Here is a 26,694-nt window from a genome sequence, read left to right on the forward strand (position 1 = left end):
GAATATTTAATGACTATTTCTCCCAACGGGCTACTTCAGCACATGTACAGTAACTGATGAGGAGCGTCACGAGGAGATACTGTAAGTGCTTCCTCCACCCATGTGCACTGTAGTTGTTGTAAACTTGTGCCGTGAATTATTGACAAGAGAGCCCATAAGAAAGAGGGAACACTTTTATTTTTTTCCTTAAACTTCAGTGTTGCATCAGCACTCGCTGCCTTTTCATCACTGCGTGTTTGCGCATCCTGAGAAAAGCTCCATACGGAGGCAGACTGGTAAACACGCCGTGGAGGTTTGTTTTGGAGCGCGCCATCGTCCGGAGGAGGGGTCACAGTTAAGAATGATGAGAGCAAAGACAGGAAGTCAAAAAGCTTCTCGGAGGGAATATATTTAGGAAGTCACAAGGGCCATATTGTTTTCATTTTATTTTCTTACATTCTTGCCTGGTTGCACAAGTAGGACGTAACGTTAACGTTTCCATATGTAAAAATATCGAGACTTAGGTATTGGCAGAATGGTGGCCTGCCTCAATGTTCTGTGATCGAATCTTGGGCCACACCTTCCTGTCTCAAGTTTGCATATTCTCTCGCCAGGCTTTTATGGGTTTTCTCTGGTGCTCCCTCATTGCAAAAAAAAAAATGCATTTTAGGTTAATTGATTACTCTAAATCCATAGTTCATAGCTATGAGTGTGCATTATCTTGTCTTTCTATTTTCAATATGTGCTATGTGGGGTAAAAATGTCCACCGTACTTGAGCCAAACAATGATTTTAAAAAGTAAAAAAAAAAGGGGAAAAAAAGACTCATAGCAGCAGCAAAATATCAAATTTGGAGTATGACTGCACTTGAAAGGCTAATGAAAAATTCACCTTATTAATTGAGCATGTTGAAGGAAATTAAAGTTCGACCTATTCCAGCTCCCACATATTGCCTTATCAAAAGAGCAGGAGCTGATAGTTTCGACAAACACACACACACACACACACACGGCCTAGTGCACATCAGCCTGTCTCTCTTAGATGTAAAAAGCACGCTAGATTAGACAAGCTGTTCCGTCCTCTAAAAGCCAGGCAACTCATATCCCGGGAGACTTGTTACAGTGGCATTTTAGATTTTTATTTTTTTTATCTGTCCATGTACTCTCACATGACAAGAAGGAGAGGGATGGCTACCTTTTAGTGCTGTTTAAGTCACATGATTGCCATTGTTTGTTCAAAAGCACAGGGGTCTCATGTATCTAGGGTAGGTTATAATTTCAAAAGCAGTTACAATAAATTAATCAAAGAAATATAGCTCTTTCAGGGAGCCACAAAATGCCAGTTTTCTACAATTACAGCATTTGTGTACACATTTCTACTAAATTTAGCATCTGAAATGTACAGTTTTCCTACAAAAACACTTTCTCGCCATATTTTTAGAGCAGTTAGATCATATTATGGTCATAACATTCATTTATTGAAAAAAGAAACTAAAAATGTCAGTTTTCTACTATATACAGAGCATTGCATTTTGTAAGAAATCCTACCAACTTTGGCAACTGAAATGCATGGTTTTTTTTTCTACAAAAACACAATACCTACACATATTTATAAAGACGTTTAGTCACACTATATTCATAACATCTCTTTAAAAAAAAAACTTCTTCAAGCAATCCCCAAAGTTAGTTTAGTTTTACTTTTTGCACAAGATCATACAAAATTCTCATGCATGCATTATTATAACAGTGAACCGGCATTGTAACTTAAAAAACAAAATGAAGAAATAAATTCCTCTAACAAAAATGAAAAAAGTGTACAGGATCGTTTTTGTGTTTGGTTGTTCGTTAGCGGCTACTTCCTGGTTCATGGATAATGATGTAGGATATTAGGAATAGAAACAATTCTACCATATTATACTGCTGTGGGGGGTTATGTTTCCACTAGAGCTTCAACGAATATTCAAATAACTCAAATAATTTGATTACAAAAAAAAGTCGAAGCAAAATGTTGGCCACAAAGCTTTGCAGATGATTTTTCAACATTGGCTATGACTACTGCAGTCGCACACACTACTCTATGTAGAAATAAGTTGGTGCGAAGCAGACAAGAGGAGAGTCTGTAAAAGACAGTAAAATGTCCAAAGTTTGGGATCACTTCATACTTAAAAAATAATATTAACCGCAATGTGTACTACAAGAGCATGTTTACAATTGCCACCATATAAAGTAATGTATCAATGTTAGCTAATTCATTATAGCCTTCCATCACTGGTTACAACGTATTAAAATGCAAAACATTTCCATGGTATGTTAAACAGCAAAAATAGAGAACTAAATTAGTCTACCTGAATTTTAGTTGCCAATTTGCACCAAAATGTAATGCATTCTTCTTCTGCGCCTTTGATAAATACTAAAGTTAAAGCGCAGAGTGACAAAACTAAAAGGCTGGCTCCTATAAATTAATAATAATTTATAGAAAGCAAAGTAGTCTCGCATCAGACGCCGACCTTAATATTTCAACACATACAACTTGCACAAGGATGTACTACACAAGGCTTTTTGTCTCCCCAAAATCTTTCCTTAATCAAACCTCTGGCAGATAGGGGTCCCCCCGCCGCGTTGCGATGAATTGTGCGCTCTTAAGAGCCTCAGCGGCACCCGCGGTAATTCGTCACTTAATATTTCTCTGCGGCAGCACAAGTGAGCAATACAGACAAATAAATGGGCCGCGCGCTTTTGCTTTATACACCGGGAGCTCATTAATATCCCGCTCGTATGTTTAGACTGAGCCGTTTTGCAGTCATGCCCTCTATGCATAGTTTACTAGCATCACAGGCCCAAACTGCACATAGCGCAACATCTGTGTTTGATGTCTGTTCACCGTGCTATTCTGAGAACACGTGCTGGGTACACTCCTCGTGTACGTACGGTGCTTTGTTCAGCCATCATACAGCCCTCTGCACTCACTTCTCTGCAAACAAGCCTCAGATGGGGAAGAGGTGAACCTTGGACGTTTCGTACCATGTAGAGCACATGGAGCAGAGAGACAATAATGTGACTCGATGATAATCGTTTTCATCACAGACCACACTGGAGCTTTGGCTGCCCTAAAACAGGGATGTCCAAACTTTTTCCACTGAGGGCCATATACAGGAAAATGGAAGGAAGAGGAGGGCCACTTCATCTTGTGCTTGTGAAAAATGCAAAAACTAAACCAATACACTGGAGGTCAATATACAGTAGGCCTACAATGGTGCCTTGAGACACGAGTGACCCAACTTTTTGCGGTTAGAGCCGTCATTCGGCTGATTTTTTTTTAACTTGCCAGCGCAAACTTGTATGGTGGCAGCGAACTCAATTCGATTCACTTCACAACAAGCAGCAATTTAAAGTTTATTATTCACAGTAAATATAAAACAAAGACATGCTGTGTATTTAAAGCCATATACCATCGGTGTCAAACTCAAGGCCCGGGGGCCACTTGCGGGCCGCAACATCAATAATGTTGAAATATTGCATTTTTATGTTACCAACCCCTTCTTCTACAGTAACTTAAACAATACTTGAACAAACTATTATCCTTGTCTTCTGATTTCAAAACTAGTTATCCCTCAATTTGTTGTGTAATGGTAATAATATGATTTGGTGATTAAACATTTCACTGTTCTAACGGCCCTCTGAGGGAAATCATAACTACAATGTGACCCAAAACAAAAATGAGTTTGACACCCCTGCCATATACCCTTAGGAAAGTCCACTCAGTGTAATGCTAACAAACATTAAAAACGCCATTGACGTGCTAACGGTTAGGATCGATATCTAGGTATAGAAGCAACGGTTAATGAGTTCATAAATACACACCTGAACAGGCACTTATCATCGGCCTAATGCAACTAGCAAAAAACAACAGACATCTTGCTTTGTTTCACAGCAAAATTCTAAACAATATCAGAGAGAGATCGACAAGGTCTCCTTTATTATCCTCGCACGAAAACAAAAAAACAAATATATATAATATATATATATATATCCATCCATCCATTTTCTGAGCCGCTTATCCACACAAGGGTTGCGGGAGTGCTGGAGCCTATCCCAACTATCATCGGGCAGGAGACGGGGTACACCCTGAACTGGTTGCCAGCCAATCGCAGGGCACACATAAACAAACAACCATTCGCACTCACATTCACACCTAGGGGTAATTCAGAGGCTTCAATTAATCTACCATGAATGTTTTTGGGATGTGGGAGGAAACCGGAGTGCCCGGAGAAAAGCCACGCAGGCATATATATATATATATATATATATATATATATCAGTCTATATCTGAGCTTTATGGTATCAAAGCCAAAAGTTATTAGTATTAAGTGTATTATCTTGTAACATGCAAAATGTATTTATATTTTTTATTTTGTAACAAAAATGTGTAATGCCTTATAACATTTTACTTTTCTATATTTTGAATTTTCCTTTTTAAAAAATAAAATAGCCAAAATTTTGTACCATATAATTTTTAAAATGTTAAATAAAAAGTCGTGCGATATCTTGCTGTTATATTACATTACTTTTTATGTAACATTTTTTAACAATTGTAAATAAATAAGTCATGTGACAAACTTAAAATAAAAAGTGTGATATCTTGTAATATTCTTTTTATTTTTTCATCCATCCATCCATTTTCTGAGCCGCTTCTCCTCACTAGGGTCACGGGCGTGCTGGAGCCTATCCCAGCTGTCATCGGGCAGGAGGCGGGGTACACCCTGAACTGGTTGCCAGCCAATCGCAGGGCACATAGAAACAAACAACCATTCGCACTCACAGTCATGCCTATGGGCAATTTAGAGTCTCCAATTAATGCATGTTTTTGGGATGTGGGAGGAAACCGGAGTGCCCGGAGAAAACCCACGCAGGCACGGAGAGAACATGCAAACTCCACACAGCCGGGGCCGGGGATTGAACCCGGGTCCTCAGAACTGTGAGGCTGACGCTCTAACCAGTCGGCCACCCTGCCGCCCTTTTTATTTTTTTTACATTAAAATGTTTTACTTAGAAAAAGGGCACCTCAGCACTGAATGTATAATCATGTTGCTTATTAAAATTTTGTAACCAACAAATTGATGGATAACTAGTTTTGAAATAGCACGACAATTTACTAGGATTCGGTAAAGAAAATAATTGACTACAAGCAGTATAAAAGATGGATGCATGGATGGATTGAGATTGAGAACTAGGGCGGCTGTGGATCAGTCGTAGAGTGGGTCGTCCAGTGACCGAAGGGTCGCCGGTTTGAATCCTAGTTTCGAATGTGAATGTGTTCTTGGGCAAGACACTGAACAAATTTGGTCCCAGTGGGCCTGGCAGAGCCTTGCATGGCAGGAGCTGCCCATTGGTGTGTGAATGGGTGAATGTTAGGCTTTATAAAGTGCTTTGGGCACAAAACAAATGGAAATATAAGTTATCAGTTTATCATCGCTCTAATGGGTACCATTCTTGTTGTGTATGTGTTTGTGTGTAAAGTAGTTCAGAAACGGGAATCTTCTTGTATTGGGTTCGTATCAGAACACTAATCAGCATTCTACTGCATGGACTGCACTGCGACTAATTGAGGCTCCCTTTAACTGTCATGAGAAGAAAGTGAGTATCGTTCACTTGTACAGCGTCATTTAAACATCCGGGCGGAGCTCCATTAGGATATGAGCTCACCAAAGGACGTCGACAGGCATGATCTCATAATACTAACGATCCTTGGAATGCGAGAGGAGGAGTGGAAAGCACTCAGGGTACCGTCAGGAAATCACTTATTCTGTTCAGGGTCGTGCATGAGCTGGAGCCTGTCAAGGAAAAGGTGGATTAAACCACGGACTGGTCGGCAGACAATCTCAGGCCACCTATGGAGACAGACGATCATTGGGGAACTAAAACCGGAGCACCAAAATCAGGCCATCTGGGGCAGTATAATACAGACATACGGATATACTGTACATGGAGATGGTGGTCACAACTCAGTAAGATGCAGTAATATTCGTCGTTCTTTGCCGAGGATAAAGTATATCTGTCTGTGAGTGTTGTCATTTTATCTGTCTACATGTATTGCTCTACCGTTTGTGTTCACTTAACTTGTTTAAAAGGTGAAAACACCATAACACCGATCAATCAATCAATCAATTAATCAATCAAAATGTATTTATAAAGCGCTTTTCATACTGTGAGATGCAACTCAAAGTGCTTTACATAGCTGTTTGTTAGCCCTTCAATGGCCTTTTGCATTGCTTTTCACCATTATAACCTACAGCTGCCTGATGTGAAGTGAGTTGAGATCACTGCCATCATACAGTGCTCTTATCTCAAACTTTTGTTCGCAAGTCAAAGCAAATAATCTTTTGAACGATGGCTCGTACCTTAAACAAACTAGTAAATTCAGTCACTCATATCTCAAGGCGCAACTGTACTGGTCTAAAGTAAGGTTTAGTTCCAATTTTGGCATATAGCTGCAGTCCATTATTGCACTCAGCACTTTTACTGCATTATCAGTGTAACAACTGGACTAAATTCCATTTCCAAGATGGCCGCACCCATGAAACCATCACAGAAAGTGAGGTTTTGAGATTGATAGAAGAATGTATGTACGAGGGACTTTAAATACCAGTGTGTCTGCATGTTAGTTAAAATTAATTTTATCTTCCTTTTTAATGAACTGTTGATGATTTGATTTTTGGGATAAACTCAAATCTGAGGTAAGTATCTGTAAAAACAAGTATCCAGCAGAAGTAGCCAATGCTGTATAAACCACCATGTAAATCCTGCAGATTTTAAAGCAGCCATCAAACTTTAAATCACTCTCCTGCAAAATGAAAAAAATGAGTTAGCCCAGTCCAGTTCTCACTGGCTCAAATGTAGTCTTCACAGATATAACCCAATTCCACACATCTGTCAGTCACATGTTATGCCATCTGAAAAAATGGTAGGAGGTGCTATAACACAAATGCAAAAACCAAAGGCATGAAAAGGGTGACAAAAACAACAACAACATTGTAGTGGGGGTTTAGGGGGATCCCCCGGGCCCCTGCAGAGAATGTTTTTGATTTTAACATAAATTAAGCAATCCGGAAGACTCTGAATAGTACAATAAGGCTAAATAAACACATTTTCTTCACGCAGGAAAAAAATGTATTTACACCGCTGAAGTACATGTTGATGTACAAATTTAAGATTCATCTTAAATTTGCCTCATTTGTTTGCTTTTTTGTTTTGGCCTCCAACTTGAGCCAGGCACATCTCCACCTGCACCTGATGCTTGCTTCAAGCTGTGCCACATGAATAGCATTGTCCTCTAAGCACTCATTCTGGAAAAGAATTGACTCAAATCATTGTCCGTTTCACTTAATTTTTCACTATTACCAACTTCAAAGCCTAATCCCAAATGCATCCTGCAGGAAAATATGAAGTACAATATTTTTCTGTTTTTATTGGCCATTCCCAAAATGGCCACAACGTAAGCACGACGATCAGCGGGTCTGGCTTATCTAGTGTTAATACCTATGCCCGGGAAGCCCAATAGAAGACGTTGTGTGAGGTCATGTGACTTTCTCGTGTCACTTGATTGGTGAATTAGACTTAAAAGTCACTAGCACTTAAATGGGATTAGCGCAAACAGCACCCAATGCGGAAGTCGAAGTCTCGTGTGTAAAGTAGTTGATAAATAAGCAATAATTGATCAATAAAAGTTACAAGAGACATTTAGATCATTGTAACGGAGTAAAAGTACCCTTACTTCTTAACACCAGAAGCGCCGGAAGTTTTTTTTCTGGTCTTGTCAACCTGTGACTTATCCAAAGCAGGTCACAAGTGCACAGGCGGAAGCCTCAGGCAAATGCGCTCCCCTATTAGTCCACTGCGGAGTAACTTTCAGAATTACATGTGTGTGTGGACGGTGGATGTTTAGAATGGATCTAGCTGCCAGCGTTCAAGGAGTACGAAACAGCCTATGACGATGGCGACCCCCCCACCCCCCCAGAAAAAACTCATTGGCTCTATACGATTCACGTAAATGGCCTATTTTGAGTTCAAAACGGCAAATCTCGCCGAAAGGCGACTGATTTGCATGTAAGCGTGTCGGCAGGAAATGCTGCCAGTCAGCATTTACAGATTTTGGAACTCGGTGCATACATAAGGCGCGCCGCATTATAAGGCGCCCCGTCCATTTTGGAGAAAATGCAAGACTTTTAAGTGCGCCTTATGATCGTGAAATGCGGTTCTTTCATTATTAGCTACATGTACAAGCAGGGCCCAACACTTAGATTTATATGATCAGACTGCTGAATAAATTTTATACATCAAATATTCTAAATAAAGACCAGAGGTGGCGGATTATTTTGGTCTGGTGGGTTGATGTTGCCTGGGAGACACTTACGTCAGGACAGATACGAGGAGTGAGTGTAACATCAATTAATTAGCAGTGTAGTAAAACGAGTAGTGTAAAAGAGAAAAAAACAAAGGAGAGGAGGGGGATAACAAAGCAGTTGCCATAGCGCCAACGAGGCTGTATAAATGGGGTTATTGTGCACTGCAGAAACCTAACTGCATGGGTGGCCTGTTTCTGTTTCACGCCGCTAATGGTTTGTTAGCTTTACGGATGCAAATAAAACTCGCATCTGCTTGCTGTGTTCCTACCTGCTGAGAGCTGTCACTATGATGGAATCGACCTTGCTTTGTTTTTTTTTGGTCTGGCAGCACCGTGAATGGCCAAGGCCGACAGGAGGATCATAGAGGAATTTGCCAGAAAGAAAAAAAAAAATCATCACAGATAAGTTATGTGATAAATTCTGGGGTGGTGGCTTTTCGAAAAACCTGACTTTGTAAAATTCAAAATTTTCTGAAAAAAATATTATTGCTATCTAATAAAAATTGCAAGTATACTTTAATCTGAAATACTATACAAATATTATTGCGCATTTTGGATAACAAAAGAAAAAAACTAGAAATTTGAAGATGTTCCTTAAACAGCAAAGATAACCTACAAAAAATTGGGGTTTGAACAGTGTCAAGGAGACATGAGTAGATCAATAAATGTCTAAATAAATAATAAATAATCCAGTTAAAATCTGAATGAATAATAAAGAAATCAATGAAAAGCTCAACCGAGGTGAGTCATGAACCTCTTTTAAAAGCATCAACAGTCTCGGCGTTCCTGATGCCTTCTGGAAGGCTGTTCTCGAGGTGCGGGCCAGAATGGCTGAATGCAGCCTCCCCGTAGGTATTTTTATTTATTTTTTCTAGCTCGTGGAACAAAAGGCCTGTACCAGAGGACTTCAGGACCCGCAAGGGTTGATATGATAAAAGCATATCAATTATATATGATGGGCTAAGACGTCTAAACGACAGAAGATAAAAGGATGCATCAGCACCTCAGTATTAGCCTGAGTAAAAAACAGGCAGACTCTGGCTATAGTCTCAAGATGGTAAATACTTACATTCTTGATGTGTGGAATAAAATTAAGTTCAGTGTAAAAAATGACGCCCAGGTTCTTAACATAATGTGAGAGTTTAAAATCTTGTCGTTTTCTCGCTCTTGCCTTCAGGACTAATAACTAAAACTGCTATTTTCTCGGCGGCACGGTGGCCGACTGGTTAGAGCGTCAGCCTCACAGTTCTGAGGACCCGGGTTCAATCCCCGGCCCCGCCTGTGTGGAGTTTGCATGTTCTCCCCGTGCCTGCGTGGGTTTTCTCCGGGCACTCCGGTTTCCTCCCACATCCCAAAAACATGCATTAATTGGAGACTCTAAACTGCCCGTAGGTATGACTGTGAGTGCGAATGGTTGTTTGTTTCTATGTGCCCTGCGATTGGCTGGCAACCAGTTCAGGGTGTACCCCGCCTCCTGCCCGATGACAGCTGGGATAGGCTCCAGCACGCCCGCGACCCTAGTGAGGAGAAGCGGCTCAGAAAATGGATGGATGGATGGATGCTATTTTGTCTTGGTTGAGCTGTAGGAATTTTACTGCCATCCATGACTTAATATCTAAAATACAGTTTCAAAGGGGATCAATTGGCCCTATGTCATCAGGAGACACGACGATGTCCAGCTGTGTGTCATCTGCGTAACTGTGGAAGCTTATGCCATGTCTCTTGATGATGTCCCCAAACCCTGCTTAGCCTTGTATGCAGGATTCATATATCGCATTTGAGTTCTTCCGTTGTAAATAATACCTTTATATTGTTATTTAGAAGTGTGTGTCTCAATTAAATGTATAATGACTGGTTGGATTATGCATTTTCTGACGATTCAATCCCATGAAACTGAGTGCAAGTGTAATTATAGCAGCCAGGAATACACAGGAGATGCATTCTTGCTACAGTAGCTCCCCGTCCTCTTTTTCAAGCATAAATATGCACAACTCTTCTGGACTCGGCTTCTCATAATAGTAGGCCACCTTAAATGTTCACTTGTCAAAATGAGCAAATGCAGTTTTGCAGCTGTCATGGATACACATAGCTGCAAGTCCCAACATGTGGCTCCCACCCACTCTGGGTCATGCAGTGATTTACTAGAATATAGGCATGGTTTCTCGGCACGAATGAGAAAGCCTCAATAATTGTGCTACTGAAAAGAATGCAACTATCAAAACGGTCAAGGCTGACATTCCACACTGAAACACGCATTCGACGAGTTGCGGAATGCATTATGTATTACTACACGATTCCAATGCAAATCATCTTCTTTTTACTGAGAAACTCGAATGGCAGATAGTAGAGCGTCGACCTATGCCAAGGCCAAACGATAACGCCACACTTGACATTTCAAGGTCAACCAAAATGTAAAAAAATAAGCCTGAAAACATCAGCCAATTGTTTTGAATTCAAACCGCCATCAATGTGATGTCCTCATACCTACGCGAGCTGCCAGCACACCTCGTTAGACCTCATTTCAGCCAGGGTCAAAGGATTAGCTCTGCGTTTTAACTTTGGCTTTTCGTGACACTTCTTCTTAAAAGACGACAGGGGTAAAAAAAGAAAAGAAAGAATAGACACCAGTTGTGCTTAAGCACCGTATTTTCACGACCATAAGGCGCAGTCTCAGATACGGGGTCTATTTCTGTATTTAACACATACATAAGGCGCACCGTATTATTGGGCGCAGGCATGGTAAAACATACGCTAGCTTAAAACATACGGTAGCATGCATGCACGCTCAAACAATGTTTTTAAATAGGCAGCGGGAGAGAAACTGAGTTCGGTTGTACTTTATTGAAGTATTTAACAATGTACTCACGTGATTTTTTTGATCAATCCTCATCCACAAATCCATCAAAGTCCTCATCTTCTGTATCCGAAATGAACAGCTGGGCGAGTTCTCCATCAAACACGGCAGGTTCGAGTCAGTCTTGTTGCCGTGGGATAGCTCGAACAGCAGTGCAAGCAGACACGTTAGCCAAAGCATCCACAATCCATTCACAAATTGTGGCGTAACTCGCCCGGCGCTGCCTCCTAGTATTAGTAAAGCTGTGTTCGCCATCTGTCATCCATGGTTACCATGCCGCTCACTTCACTTTGAACGCCCTGTTTACACGGATGTCCAGCGGTTCGTCCAGCCTCCTGGAATGATGGCAAGCCCCGAGTTATGCACTCAGTCGAATGGTGACTATAGAGACGCTTCTCCTGGCTGTTCTTTGCTCATTAATCCATTGCTCGAGTTGGTCTTCCAACTCGGGCCACCTCGCCTTGTTTCCGCGTTTTCTTTTTCTTTTTTTCCAGCGGAAACTCAGCTTCGTCTTCTTGACTTGGCGAAGCTTGTTTTCCTGTTTCCTCCACTTGAGAACCATGGATTCGTTGATCTTGAATTCTCTCGCGGCTGCTCGAGTCCCATGTTCCTCCGCATAACTGATAGCTTGCAGTTTAAACTGTGCTTTGTAAGCGTGTCTCTTCGTAGGTGACATTTTCAGGGGTCCTTAGCCAAACCGATGTCGTTTTGCACAATGCACACCCTGGAAATGCTCCAAAGCGGTGTATAAAAAAAATACAAATAAAAAAAAATCACCCCATCACTATATACCTACTGGGGGCGTGGCTTTTGCGTCCTACTTCACGCACCCTTCCCCTGTCCTCAGCCACGTCCGCTTTTTCTCTGTGTAAGCTGCGTCAGCAGGAAATGCTTAAAAAAAAAAAAAAATGAAAAAAAAAAAGCGCAGCGCTCATCACACAACAACATTTATAGATGTTGGAACTCGGTCCACACATAAGGTGCGCCGCATTATAAGGCGCCCCGTCCATTTTGGAGAAAATGTAAGACTTTTAAGTGCACCTTATGGTCGTGAAAATGCGGTAGTCATCTATGGCGGCTGGTCAATAGAGAGCGCTCGGGCGCCGCCCCACCACACACAGTGGTCACCATATTACACATATTACAAATAAATACCAATGTAATATTTTTTTCAACTTATTTCAAGTAACAATTAGATTGAAACAAGTGAACATTGTCTATGAAGAATTTTCTTTTTTTAGGTGATGAGTCTTATTTTAAGTGTAATCGGATAAGTTTGGATACTTTTGAGTAGAAATAAGACAAATATTCTTGGTAAGAGTGGCTAATGGCTTATAGAACAAGTTGTTCCACATGTAATTGATCTCCTGGGGAAATCAAATGGATGGAGTGGAACTTGTAGGTACGACTGTATTTACACTAGCAGCTGCCCTTGGCTTGGACTTGTTTTCTCTTCCTGCAGACTATTGTCATCTATGATGCATGCAGACAGCAGTGTCTCACAGAAACAAGACGCCATTGTTTGCTCGGAATCACTTTAACACCACAGCCGGGACTCGCATCGTATATCTCTTGGAAATGTTCCCGATCGTCATCTTCCTGACCCTCGATTTAAAATAGCACGATAGAACAGCCTGGTGGGAATTGGAAAAAAAAAAAAAAAAAAACGAGAAGAAATTCTTATGACATGAGGACAGAGATACAAGGCTGCAGCGAGAACAACACAGCAGCTTGATCATCTTTGTTTTTGTCCCATGTAGCGACCACAGTAAAGTGGTTACACAACACACACATACGCATATATGCGCGCACACACACACACACACACACTGCTGTGGAGAGGCAACAATGCTTAGAATATAAATGCCCTTGTGATCAAACAATTGTTTCAACTAACTGCAATGAGCACTTTAACATTTACTAACTGGAAAAAATCTTAATAGGGAATCTTGTTCTAAAATGTATCCATAAGAACACAAGCAAAGTACATCTGACAGGGACATTAGCTTTAGAACAAAGTTGTTTGTGTTCATTCATTCATTCATCTTCCATTCTGCTTATCCTCACTAGGGTCGCGGGCGTTGTTTGTGTTAAATTAAAATTTACTCTAGATCAGATGGACATTGTTGCTTCTGACATAAATATAGCAAATTTTGTCATTTAAAAAAAAGAGAGTTTTGGCCCTATGAAACCCGTTTGAACTTGGATAAATACAGTATTATAGCTGCTGACTGCCATATCTCAGAAGCTATCATCTACATTTGTTAGGTCTGTAAACTGTATTAATTTTTTCATGTTGACAAATTTGAATTCATTAATCTCTGGAAAATGTATAGGAAACATCCTTGCAAAATCAACTTAGTTAAATTGTTTTTTTAAGTTACCATTATGATTATGAACCCTCAAGGGGAAGTTCAATTACCACGCTAACCAGCATAAATGCAGGAAATTTTAAATAAAATAAAAATAAAACATTTTACCCTGTAAACTAAAACTTTTTTATAATTACTTTCATTGATTGAATTACCAAAAAGCAAGGGTAACATCCTTGGAATAACAATAATTAAACATACATATACATGTATAATAAAAAAATGGATGAAAAAAATGGTCAGAAACAGGGAGGTCACATGATCCATCCCATAACCTGCTGAACCAACAACCTACGCACGTTTGTGAGGAAGCAATGAAACAAGATACGACTAGGTTTTTGAACACATCATTTCCAAGGCCATGTGACCTCCCTGCAGTGACGCAAGAACCCTCACTTTCCTCTGACCAGATGAACTAACAACACCCATAATGTCGTTCTGGCTGCCCGTTTATATGGCCTGTTAACAGGCAAATACAAGGCAGTGCTTGTAGGTGTGTTCAGTTGTCGTTATTATTATGACGATTATTTCGGGAAGTGTTGGTCCACCTGCCATTGCATTCATCATTAACCAGGCTGTCCTGCTTTTGACCCGCCAGTAAGTGAACTCTCCTCGGCTGGCTTCTGGCACACTTGTGAATGATAACTTCCTGAGCTTCTACCACTCTAGCAGTACTCTCATAAAAAGAAAGCCCTTCAGCTCATTTCTCAGGCTGTGAATTGAGTTTTATTATGCCAACTAACAATGGCAGCAACCACCAGTTTGACTAATAATATGCTAAAGGGTTTATTATTAGTCATTACTGCGCCGAAGGATTATAGTGGGCGCTGGTATTACATGGTGAATTGGAAATTACCGTCATTTGAGGTCATAATGACTCAGGAATTACTGAGTCTTTTATATATGCCCTTATCTCTGTGCACATACGCCACATTATGTATAGGACCGACAAATCTGTTGAGCAGGGGTGGGCAACTTACAGCTCAGTACGTCCCCCAATGCAATTCACAAAACAAATTAAAGCGCTCCAAGTACTTTTGTCTAGTATATGTGGCTCAAATTTGGTAGCAACCGGACAACATTTCTAGGATAACTCGGAAGGACCCTTGGAAACGGCCAAAATGACCCTAAAATGGCAACTCTGAGAGACATAAAAGCAATGGCAGGTGTTTTTCAGAGATGGACTGCATTACAGTTTTTTATTTCGGGAATCCCTGCACTATATTCATGTGCTGCACATTGCAGGCCACTTCACAGCCATCGTAAGGGGGAATTCCTGTTACATGCTGTACTTACCACAGCATGTAGCAGCACAGTGGGCGAAGACTTTAGAGAGACAAAAAGACAAAAGCGCCATCTGTTACGAACAAGCACTGTTTGTTATTTGACTATCTTTTCTTGTCAGAAGCCGTACCGCCTTGAATTATATCACCCTGTAATGCAGCAAGGGGAAAGAAAATGTGAGGACTTTGAACAGAAGGCCAAAATGTTAAGGTTGTTCCTCCAATCCACAAAGCTGTTTTAGCCTGACATTCTCCTGTTCTCGGCTGAAAAAAGAAGGTGATTTGCAGCGACTAAAGGCTGAACCAAAGTGACACGTCCGGCTCTTTAATCAGCAGCCAGTGTCTGACGGGGACGCTTAACCCCTCGTACAGCCCCCCCGGGCAGAGCTACTTTCTTCGGCACCTCTGCCGGGAAGGTCAATTAGATCAATGGCTTTATATAGAGAGAGGATCTTTCAGCCAATTCTTTGCCCTGCACTTGTACCAATTTCCTCTGCTATAATTTACAAATTAAACTATAGCTAATACAATGACACCCAATGTAAAATAAATTCTGCCTTTTCAAAGATGTTTATCAATCAGTTTTTAATTGAACAATGTTTATTATTGTGGTTGTAGATTACAGTGGTGTACAGAGAGCTTTTTGATCCTCTCACATTAATAAGGAAGTCGAATTAATTGTTGATTAATCGGGTGTTGAAGCAACTGAGTCACAATCGAGTGTACTACTTGTCTGAAACAAGCAGAGGCACTGTTGATTTACACTCGTAAGGTAACAACATCCTAACAATCGGCCAAATTTGAGCATTTTTCCTCCTTTTTATTAAAGTCAGGCCCAATTATTGGATGTCTCTTAAAGATCATCCTGAGCGATTATCCTCGTCCATCCGTATGGTGTGGCGTGTGTTAAGAGATATTTTTTCGTCTGGGAAAAAACAAATTGTAAACGTTTCAATATTTCAATATTTACGCTTGCAAATTCGTGCGCTTGTGCGGTCAACGCAGAGCTGGGCCGAGCCAAGGACTCAGTGAATGTGACGTGAAACGGTACGATAGTCAAATAGGAAGCGACCTGAATCTTGACGGAGACCAACAGATGAGCAACTGGTCATGTTGAGTGTGTCATTCACCACAATAAAATGACAAAGAGAACCACAACTTTGCGACCACCACATAGTTATCAGATACCCTGGCAGTTACCCAAGCTTCTTCTATTTCTTCTTGTACAACTACTCTTTCTTCAATGTATTTTCCATCAGTGTGGATGCCATGAGGCACCATGCTGCCTCTGACAGGTCAGTCTTGGTACCACGACAGACATCTGGTTCGGGGGAGGAGATTCACCATTGTGAGTCTGAGTCTCACAACACAAAAACTGAATAGGATGTTAAAAATTGATATGTGTGTATGCCATTTAAAAAAGGTCAAATAACAAATGCATGAGATTAAATAAAAATACTGGATCCGCTTGGTAATTTTAAGAGTTTGCTAAAGGGTTAGTATTCGTGATTAGCATTAGCGATCTAGCTCTGTAAAAAAACAAAAAAAACACTAACTACCATTCAGCTCACTCATACATCATGTTATATATACATTGCACATCTAATAGTCTCAAAAATCACTTACAGACGCTCCTTTGTCGATTTTGGCTATGCTTTTCCACTGGCCCAACAGTGCATCCGTCTGCAACAAATGTCGCTGCGGTAAACATGGACAGCGGCCAAATGATTCCGGGCAGCGCAAATATGCTTTTTTTAATACTTTTTATAGAAATTTTTGCGTGAACCAATTCTCATGTTCGACTCAGCTGAGTTAGCCGATTTGTTTTCACAGCCCTACCTCACACATATACAAACTCGCTACAGTAAAAAAACTGTGACCCCTGGTGTTCTTATCAGAAAACATCATTTTGAGGCAACGCATATTATCATTTTATTGAATCACAAACAACATGGCGCAGATTGTCAAGGAAAAAACAGATTGCCATGGCCACTGTAGCTATATTATAATATTACAAAGAGAGGAAATGGGCGAGAAATAAAGTGGACAGCGTGGATATTTGAGAGGCTGTTAGCAATGATCGCCCCATTTATTGACTACACTCTTTTTTTTTTCATTTTGGTGACAGAGACTCTCCCACGCTTTGTTTTTTTAGCCACATGTGAAATTCTCCCAAAAAATTCCAGTATTATTGTAAAAGAAAATATATATACTGTATATACAGTATAGATACGGGTTGGTGGTGGCCGGCTGGATGTCACTTCGTCCCCGTAAACTTCAGTTGTGAAAGCTAATGTGATACAACATGGAATTTTTGTGTGGAGTTACATCTGTGACGTTGCGATGCCGTTCACTTGTGATTCATATTTTGAACTGCAGCAAAACTACCAGCCAGCGGTCGGCCATTTATGAAAACTGGTTGCAGAACCCTGCATACAGTTCAGTCACATTCGGCCGCATAGCTCAGTATGTGGCGGGCCTTAAAACACTTGATAGGTTCGGGTATAGTTACTGATGGTGTAGCGGTACACTCGCCTGACTTTGGTGCGGGCAGCGTGCGTTCAGTTCCCACTCAGTGACGGTGTGAATGTGAATGTGACCAGTTCAGGGTGTAGTCCACCTTTCGCCTGAAGTCAGCTGGGATACGTTCCAGCGCCCTGCGACCCTAACCAGGATAAGCGGTGTTGAAAATGGATGGATGGATGGATGGATGGATGGATGGTTCGGGTATATATACGATACCGGCAGATTAAAAGACTGGAGAAAGAAAGAGAGAAAAAATAAACAACACAATGGCCGTGAATTGCTCCTTGGACAAACCAGGGAGCCTCTCTGTTTGCAGCTCCTGAATGTAACGATGATGTATGAGGGGTTCCGGTGGGGGCAGTCGATAGGAGGTTAAACACAGGTTGTGCTCGCTGGTCAGCTAAAGACAGAACAAAGCCACATCACGTAACATTTACACGACACATCGATGCGGTGTGCACAATGGCCTCGGGAAAACACCTCTCGGTGTCTCAATTAGGTGGAAAAAGGCGCACTTCCCCAACAATGGCTGATAATTTATGTAATGAACAACAAGTGTAGATACGAGCTTGAAAAAAAACAGCTCTACTCAATAGCTCTGTAAATATTTCCTCAGCCTCTGATTTCCCCGAGTATTCATTTCACCAGCCGTGAACGCTCCTTCATGCGTGATTTCACTCTTTCCGCTGGGTCAATACGACAAAAGAATCTGAATCAATGTCATTATTTTCCTGTTTCCCAAACACACAACACACACACAAGGCGTTACTATTTAAACATTGCCGACAGGTCGAACAGCTTGTTGATTTTTTTAATTATTCTTTGCGCATATCAACCAAAGCCATGCCTCGTCTCCTTTTGAAACCACGCAAACAACGCTCGCAGCTTTCTACATAAACACACACACAGACTATGTAAATAAGCGCTGACTTGTTGACTTGTACAGATATGTTTTTCAATAATTATTATTATTATTTTCTCAGCTATAAACATTTTAGAAGTCAGGAGGTGTAGTTGTGTGGAGAAAAATACGTCAGTCTATGCTGTTTGTAAGAGAAATTCACTTCTCTGTACAAAGCAGCCATCAGTCTTGAAATAACCTTAGTACAGCGGTACCTTGACTTCCATCCACCCATCCATCCATTTTCTGAGCCGCTTCTCCTCACTAGGGTCGCGGGCGTGCTGGAGCCTATCCAAGGTATTATCGGGCAGGAGGCGGGGTACACCCTGAACTGGTTGCCAGCCAATCGCAGGGCACACATAAACAAACAACCATTCGCACTCACATTCACACCTACAGGCAAATTAGAGTTGACAATTAACCTACCATGCATGTTTTTGGGATGTGGGAGGAAACCGGAGTGCCCGGAAAAAACCCACACAGGCACGGGGAGAACATGCAAACTCCACACAGGCGGGGCTGGGGATTGAACCCCGGTCCTCAGAACTGTGAGGCAGATGCTCTAACCAGTCGGCTACCGTGCCGGCGGGTACCTTGACTTACGACTTGAATTCATTCCGTGACTCAACTAGTAACACCATTTACTCATATATCAAATTACTGTAATATTCTCCATTTAAATGAATGGAAATGGCATTAACCCATTTTATGCTGACATTTTTTTGTTGTGTATTTCAGAAAGAAAAATTGCAGTGTTTTGTATAAAAACTATACTCTACACCGATTTTATCGGGCTGATCGGTATTGGCCGATATTTAGCATTTTATGCTGATCGGCTTTAATGTCATAATTCGCCGATCCGATCAATGACGTCATTGATCGGCTCCGCAAAAGACATTTACTCCGCGTCGCCATCGTGCACGGTATATTTGAATCCAAAAGCGTCTCTTGAAGTAGTATTGGAAATATCTGACGGCCAATAGCATTATTAAGAAGAAAGAAAAAAAAACATGTCGGCAGTGTGGAACAGACAACACGTCTGAGACAGACAACACGTAATCCCCGAATCAAACTACAAGACAAATTTGCTCTTTAACGATTGCACTGTCAGACGACTGCAATAAAATCTTGTATTCCGATACCACCGCATCCCTTTTTTTACGATCATTGAGCTTTATCTTGTCAACTCAAATGTGACCGCATACACTCGTTACCGTGGCTTTTTATGTAATCTTTCACATTCACGTGACGAGACACAGCTGCACAAAACAAGACGTCACGTTGCGTCAAGAGTGGAGCGCGCCGACTTTATATTATAAGGACAAAATGGGGGAAAACGTGTGTTGGTGGTCACTGGTGCTCAGGAGAGGAGAGGACGTTCGTTTAAGACTTGCTGGAGGTATGTTCACGTACTTACGGCTCGCAAGCAGGCAACAAAACGTTATGTAGCCTAGCAAGCTAGTGGTACCACGAACGGTTGGACGTAAACATGCCTCTGTTCTGTCGAATCATTCTCTAAAGTTTTGGTGTGGGTGAAGTAATTAAAAATAAAGTAATTTAATTACAGTAAGTTAGCACCCATTATTTCTGTCATGTAATGTTGGTTTGACCTGACTGATTAGAATACACGATCTGACTAGAGCAGTGATTTCCAATCTTTCTGGAGCCAAGGAGCATATTTTATAATTGAAAAATCTCACAGAACACCAACAAACAAAAATGTCACAAAAAGTGGATACATTAATTACTGTATGTACTTCCTGCCATCTATAATAGAAGACCATTAATTTGTTCTGTCTGTCACTATGCCTCACTGGCATAAATAGACAAACAAAGATACATTATTTATTGTAAATATAATTTTTGGAGCAATTAAATACGCAAGTATATACAGTAAATGAACGGGTCATTTAAATAGACACATTCCTTCATCTTGTGATCGGATCGGTGATCGGTTATCGTTTTTTTCAACTCGCTGATCGGTGATCGGCCCCAAAAATTCTGATCGTTTAATAATAAAAACATAATAAAATAAATTGTAAAGAAAAAAAATGGCTTTCTAAAGTGTAATTACTGTACTGTATGTTGGGAAAAGCTGAGACAGAATAACTAGTGTTGTACAGGTACAGTATGTGTGCCTTTAAGGGGCATCTTAGTCTGTGTGTGAGCATCTGGGTATGAATTTTGGCCAACTGCAACTACAAGCGAGTGTTCTCCTTTTGTATTTGCGTGTTTCACTATTTGTCCCTTTCAATAAACAGATGGAAGTGAATCGGCCATTGTGGCTCTTTTTTTTTCTTCTTCTTTGTTTTTTTACTTCACTCAAGCGCCGGTGTATCAGTAAAACTGGCCAAACGACAACTTGTAGCTTGGAAAACCCGTAATTTGGGGTACTCGTAAGTCAAGATGTCCAAATGCCTTAAAGTGGAGGGGACTCACAATTCCATTTTCCATTTCCATTTTCTGAGCTGCTTATCCTCACAAGGGTCGCGGGAGTGCTGGAGCCTATCCCAGCTAACTTCGGCAGGAGGTGGGCTACACCGTGAACTGGTTGCCAGCCAATCGCAGGGCACACATAAACAAACAACCATTCGCACTTACATTCACACTTACGGGCAATTTAGAGTCTTCAGTCAACCTACCATGCATCTTTTTGGGATGTGGGAGGAAACCGGAGTGCCCGGAGAAAACCCACGCAGGCACGGGGAGAACATGCAAACTCCACACAGGCGGGGTCGGGGATTCAACCCCGGTCCTCAGAACTGCGAGGCAGACGCTCTAACGAGTCTGCACCGTTCCGCCGACTCACAATTCAATTAAAACAATTCAAGCAATTGAATTTCCTCTTGAGGGATTGCAATCAATCATAAATGAAATTTAAATATCAGAGTTGAACTTCCCGTGGAAAGACAACCAGAAGTTTACCGGAAAAGGGTACCCGGTTTTTCAATAGTCAGCCTTATAAAATCTGCCAACAAGCAGATCAATTCACATCTATATACTTTTTGTGGACATTACGTTTTTGTTGCTGCATAACGTTGTTGAAAAAGAAATGTGACATTAAAGGAGAGCACTGTTGTTTTCATTGTACTGTATTTAGTTTACTAATAAGTAGCTGGTCCCACATAAAAAGATAAAGTGGACACTGGAACAGGGAGTTGGCTTGTTGTCTCTAGCATAGAAGGGTGTTTATGTGAGTACGTGTGTGTGTGTGTATGTGCATGTGTGTGTGTCAGATTCCCCTGGCTAGATTATAACTAATGGGTGGAATCCGATGTGGTAGAGAAGTAGCATCAAAGGTGTCATCACTCAGCCTCTCGCGCTTTCTAACGCCGTCTAACAAGCAAGCATTTTTTCATACAGCTCTGGCAAGTGGTCATCAATTTATATTAAAACACAGACACACATGCGCACGCACATGCGCACACACGCGCGCACACACACACACACACACACACACACACACGTATACACGGATGCATAGTTGAACTCTGGCATGAACCCAAAGAAATGTCACGATGATATAGCAGATGAACTAAATCAGTGCACTGTTGCATGGAAAAGCAGACACTACTGTATAGTGTGAATATTGGATGACAACAGCTGCTGTTTATTTTTGCTTCGTGGAAGATAATTATTCGGCCGCCGCTGGTATCATTAATCAGCATGAAACCGGCCGCGAGATGGGATGAGGCCACTTTGTTACTGCGAGTTCAGACAATTAGACAGCACAATGCTCACAACCCCACAATCACCATCAGTGCGGTTCAGACTTGCATCCATCCATCCATACATCCATTTTCTTGTCTTGTCCTGATTAGGGTGGCTGGAACTTATCCCAGCTGAGTTTGGACAAGAGGCCAGCTAATCGGAGGGCACATATTGACAAACAAACCAATCACACTCACATCTATGAACAATTTAAGAGTTGTCAAAGAAGTGAACGTCCACATTTTTGGAATGTGGGAGGAAGCCAGAGTAACTGGGCATGAGTGGAGATTCGAAACCAGAACTGAGTCTCAACTGTGAAAAAAATATGCTAACCACTTTTTCACCGTGCTGTACCAGACTGCCATGTGTAATGAAAATGTATGATTTTTTAAACAAATTTTAATATCATAAAAATATTAATCAATTGAAGTTTTCATTTACAAATAATCTGAAAATGAATTTTAAAATAATTAATAATATAACATTTCCCTCATTTTGTAAAAAAAAACATAAATACTGAAATATACTTTTTTTTTTAAACTTCAAATGTGTACTGTGAATTAGAGTACTAATCAACTAATTAATTACCAAACACAAGCATAACAATTTTAAATAAATAAAAAGGTCCAAACAGTTCCAGCAATTTTTTCAGCATTAATACTTTGATAGTTCATGTGAAACACTTGGAATGAAAACAAAGAATAACTATAAATTTCAGCATCTAGTATATAGAATCAAAGTTCACCTGAAACTTCATCCATCCATTTTCTGAGTCACTTATCCTCACAAGGGTCACGGGAGTGCTGGAGCCTAACCCAGCAAACTTCGGGCAGGAGGTGGGGTACACCCTGAACTGGTTGCAAGCCAATCGCAGGGCACATATAAACAAACAAGCATTTGCACTCACATTCACACCTATGGGCAATTTAGAGTCTTCAATCCACCTACCACCTGCTTTTGGGATGTGGGAAGAAACCGGAGTGCCTGGAGAAAACCCATGCAGGCACAGGAAGAACATGCAAACTCCACACAGGGGGTGCCGGGGATTGAACCCCGGTCCTCAGAACTGTGAGGCAGACACTCTAACACCTGAAACTTATTTTCTTCAGGAAAAAAAAATATAATGACTTAAAAAGTGTAACTAAAAATTAAGACAAATGATTGTTTACATTTATCCCATTTTTAAATTTATGAATCCCGAAACTGGGACCTCTTTTTTTTTCCTGTTCGGCTGTTAGGTGAAGCAGAATGGAGGATCTGTATCCCTTTTATGCCGGAACAATTTTATTGTGTCACAGTGGAGTTTTTAACCTTCGCTGTGGTTTCTTAGTATAATTTAAGTTTATTGAGAATCAGTCGAATAGAATAAAGTTTCAAGAGGGGAGAGAGCAACGAAGACAAAAGACAAAGCACTAATTGTAAACAGGATGAGAGAAGTAAGTCATTATATTATCTACAACAACGAAACATTAAATATGAGTGTCGGGCTGTAGTGCTACACCCTGTGAGGGAAGGATGGGACAAGCTACAACAGGACAAGGACAGGAGAAGAAGCATGCAGGACAAGGGTGGTGAACCCGGCTGTACAACTGAAGTGTGGTGGGATGGACTATGTAAATTATAAAAGTCTATAGGACGAGAGTATGGATGAGGGGATACACAAGCAATTCGCATATTCATGAGTTATTTGTCGCAACAAGTGAGTGGCCCCACACCCAGCGAAAGAGTCCCAGGGGTGTGTGCCTGCGGACACATGCAAGTGAATTGACATCGTTTTACATGCACAAAGACTGACAGAAGTGTCCTGTAATTGCTGTGCCCGCACCGTGGAGGCAGAGGACCCCACCCAATCAATCGAGGGGTGAGATCGGGCCCAGGGGTCCACCCGAGAGCAGCCCGGTGGACGGTACACGTCAAACACCGAGACACCCAGGGCGGTCCGCCGGCCCCACTGAGGCGCCCGACAACTGGCCACCCGGCGGGGGCCGCAGGGACCCAATAATGCCCACACCCTCCCGACCCCATACCAGTCCCCCAGGAACCTTTTGATATGTATATGTGCCCAGATGTGATTAGTGAGAAAAATATATACAGTGAGTGGTGTGAGCGTGTGCTAAGTGAGTGATTTAGAGGCATGGCTCCTGCAATTCGGGCCCATCAGGCCGGACAACCACCGACGAAGAGAGCTGCCCCACCCAGAACCGCAGCACCGACCCCGGGACCCCCCCCCCCCCCTTTTGGTGATTGATAAGTGCATTGATTTAGTACATGAATTAAATTATAAACCTTTGAGAGATTTCTCTTACTTTACGGGAGAAGCTTCACTATTTGCTTGACAAACTCCAGCAGTTTGAGGGTGCTCTGGAGTGTTGGTATTCTTTTTTTTTATTGCTGCTTTTAATTTACTGTATTGAAGAACGTTTCTGCCTGTTATTTGGAATTCTTGGAACAGTTCAGCACATGTCCTAAAAACGTTATTGTTAAATAGTTGTTGTAGGTGGTCAATTCCATGTTGTTCCCATGTACTAAAATGAAGGGGTATATTATTAATTTTGAAATCTGGATTATGACAGATTGGGGAGAGCATACTGGGAGCTAATTGAGATCCTGTAGATTCTAAACTTTGCCACCAAGCCATTACGGTAGATGCGATTATTGGGTTCTTGAAGCATTTATGGCATTTATTGCAATATTAGTCATTCGAACTGCTCTATGTGCTAGAGGACTTTGCATCTTTTTGCACAATTGTTTTTTGTCAATGTCTTTATGTCTCCAAAGTGTTCTGTAAATTGACTGTCTGTTGTACTAGAGCGGCTCCAACTACCGGAGACAAATTCCTTGTGTGTTTTGGACATACTTGGCAAATAAAGATGATTCTGATTCTGATTCTGATTTAAGACTTTTGAGTTTTGAGAGTTTGCTGTTGTTGCAGTCTAAAAATCTATTCTTGAGAAAGAGCAGTGAACCAACGAGAAAAACGTGTTTTTCAGGCTCCATATGACAACAAGACCAAAGTCGCCCATGTACTGCTCTAATATATTGGGACTCCTCTTTGTCTACAGTTATAAAAGGCCGAGATAACCTGAGTGAAATTAGAGTCAATGAGGCATTTTTCTTCTGACTCAGGAAGGTGCGTTTCTTGTAATAGGAGGAGGTCTGTTTTAAATTTAGTGGTATAATCAATAATCTTAATTCTCTTTGCCTGCGATTGAATGCCATTGACATTCCATGACACAAAAGTTAAGTGTGACATATAATGGCTGTGTGTATCATAATTTTAAATAGATTTGGTACTATGCATTCTTTGTTGGTGTTTTTTTTTTTTTGACAGTTTTTGGGAGATTTTTTGGTATTGTGTTGATAAATGTTATTTAGAGAGGGTGATAGAGATGTTATATTTAAGTACAACAAAGCCAGGGTACATAGAAGGGTAACGAAAAAACACTGAACATATAAAACAAACAGTGACAAGGAGATAATATGGTGTGTTGTGGTTGTTTGTCGTGCGCAAGAAGAGTTTTGAGCGACTTGTGTGTTTAGTGTGTGTGGAAACAATCAGAGCAGGAAAGCAGACAGATAGGAGTGAGGATTCATGCTGGTGGCATGCATAATTCCATTTTTTGTTTTTGTCTAAGCAAAAGTTGGAAGAATGAAACAAAAAACAGTACACTTTTGACAATCGATAACGACAACAGATCAAAAGAAGTAGTACTTATCTAGAAGAGCCAGGGCGTAAAATTGGGATCTCTTATAATTTTCTGTTGCTGGTTGTGTGATTGCATCAGACTGAAACAGTCAAAAGTGCTGAAGGAAACTAGCCAGATGAAGTAATGTGGTTTTGATTCAGAAAAACGCCGGTTTTAAAGGTGAACAATCCAAAATTATGGAGCTTGTTAACTAAATCTAGTGTTTTGTAAAAAATATAATTAAAAAAGCCTGCTGAATTCCTTTTTATTTGTGGTTCAATGCATATAATTGTCTCTAAACAATAACTATAAAGATCTATCAATTATACTATTTTTGGCACAGAATTTAGGTTCAAGTTGATATTTTCTTGCAATACGCCGACCTGTGTGCAGTCTCCCTTTATCCGTGGTGACGTTTTGTATGCATTATTCTAACATTTGACATTTAAGTGTGTGGGAGGCAATAAGAAAATGTTTATATAGGAGATGAAGACAATGAGTACTAGGACGGAAGAGAGGAGACAGTTTCAATGCGATGCCGTTATTTGGTTTATTGGGTTAGTTTGTTTTACTGATGTTTAGTGAGATTAAATAAAATAATTCAGAACAAAATGTTCAGTCCTCTGATGTGTATTGCAATCGTACAATTATAATATATACAGTACCTACAGTAGACTGGTAGAAAAAGGGTATGACCTGAGGTTCCCCAAGCTAGTAAAAGGTAGTGCTCCAAGACGTCTGCTTTGCGTCAACTTTAGTACAGTGGAGGATGATTTTAAACAAAAAAATTTACATTTTCAAATTATTTTCCATACAATACAGACTGGTGGAAAAAAAGTATGGCGTGGGTTTCCCTGTACTGGTAAGCACTTCAAAACATCTGCTTGCAGTAACTTTGGTGCAATAGAGGATGATTTTAAACAACAAATAAATAAATGAATAAAAACAGTTAATAGCTACAATAAATACAGACTGGCAGAAAA

At 40.8% G+C, this 26,694-nt stretch overlaps 1 protein-coding gene across 3 annotated transcripts in view; it reads right to left on the bottom strand.

Annotated features, from left to right (window-relative positions):
• Nucleotides 1-26,694, bottom strand: part of shisal1b (shisa like 1b) — a 54,251-nt gene that overhangs the window by 20,929 nt on the left and 6,628 nt on the right. The window contains exon 1 of one of the 3 annotated variants that reach the window (XM_061773654.1): nt 11,245-12,844. The exons of the other annotated variants lie outside the window; for them this stretch is intronic. The gene's annotated coding sequence lies outside the window, so the exon portion shown is untranslated. Of the gene's footprint in view, nt 1-11,244; nt 12,845-26,694 lie in introns of those variants that run through there. 3 annotated transcript variants of the gene reach the window in all.

This window comes from Phyllopteryx taeniolatus, chromosome 5, assembly GCF_024500385.1.
Source record: "Phyllopteryx taeniolatus isolate TA_2022b chromosome 5, UOR_Ptae_1.2, whole genome shotgun sequence".
NCBI lineage: Eukaryota > Metazoa > Chordata > Actinopteri > Syngnathiformes > Syngnathidae > Phyllopteryx > Phyllopteryx taeniolatus.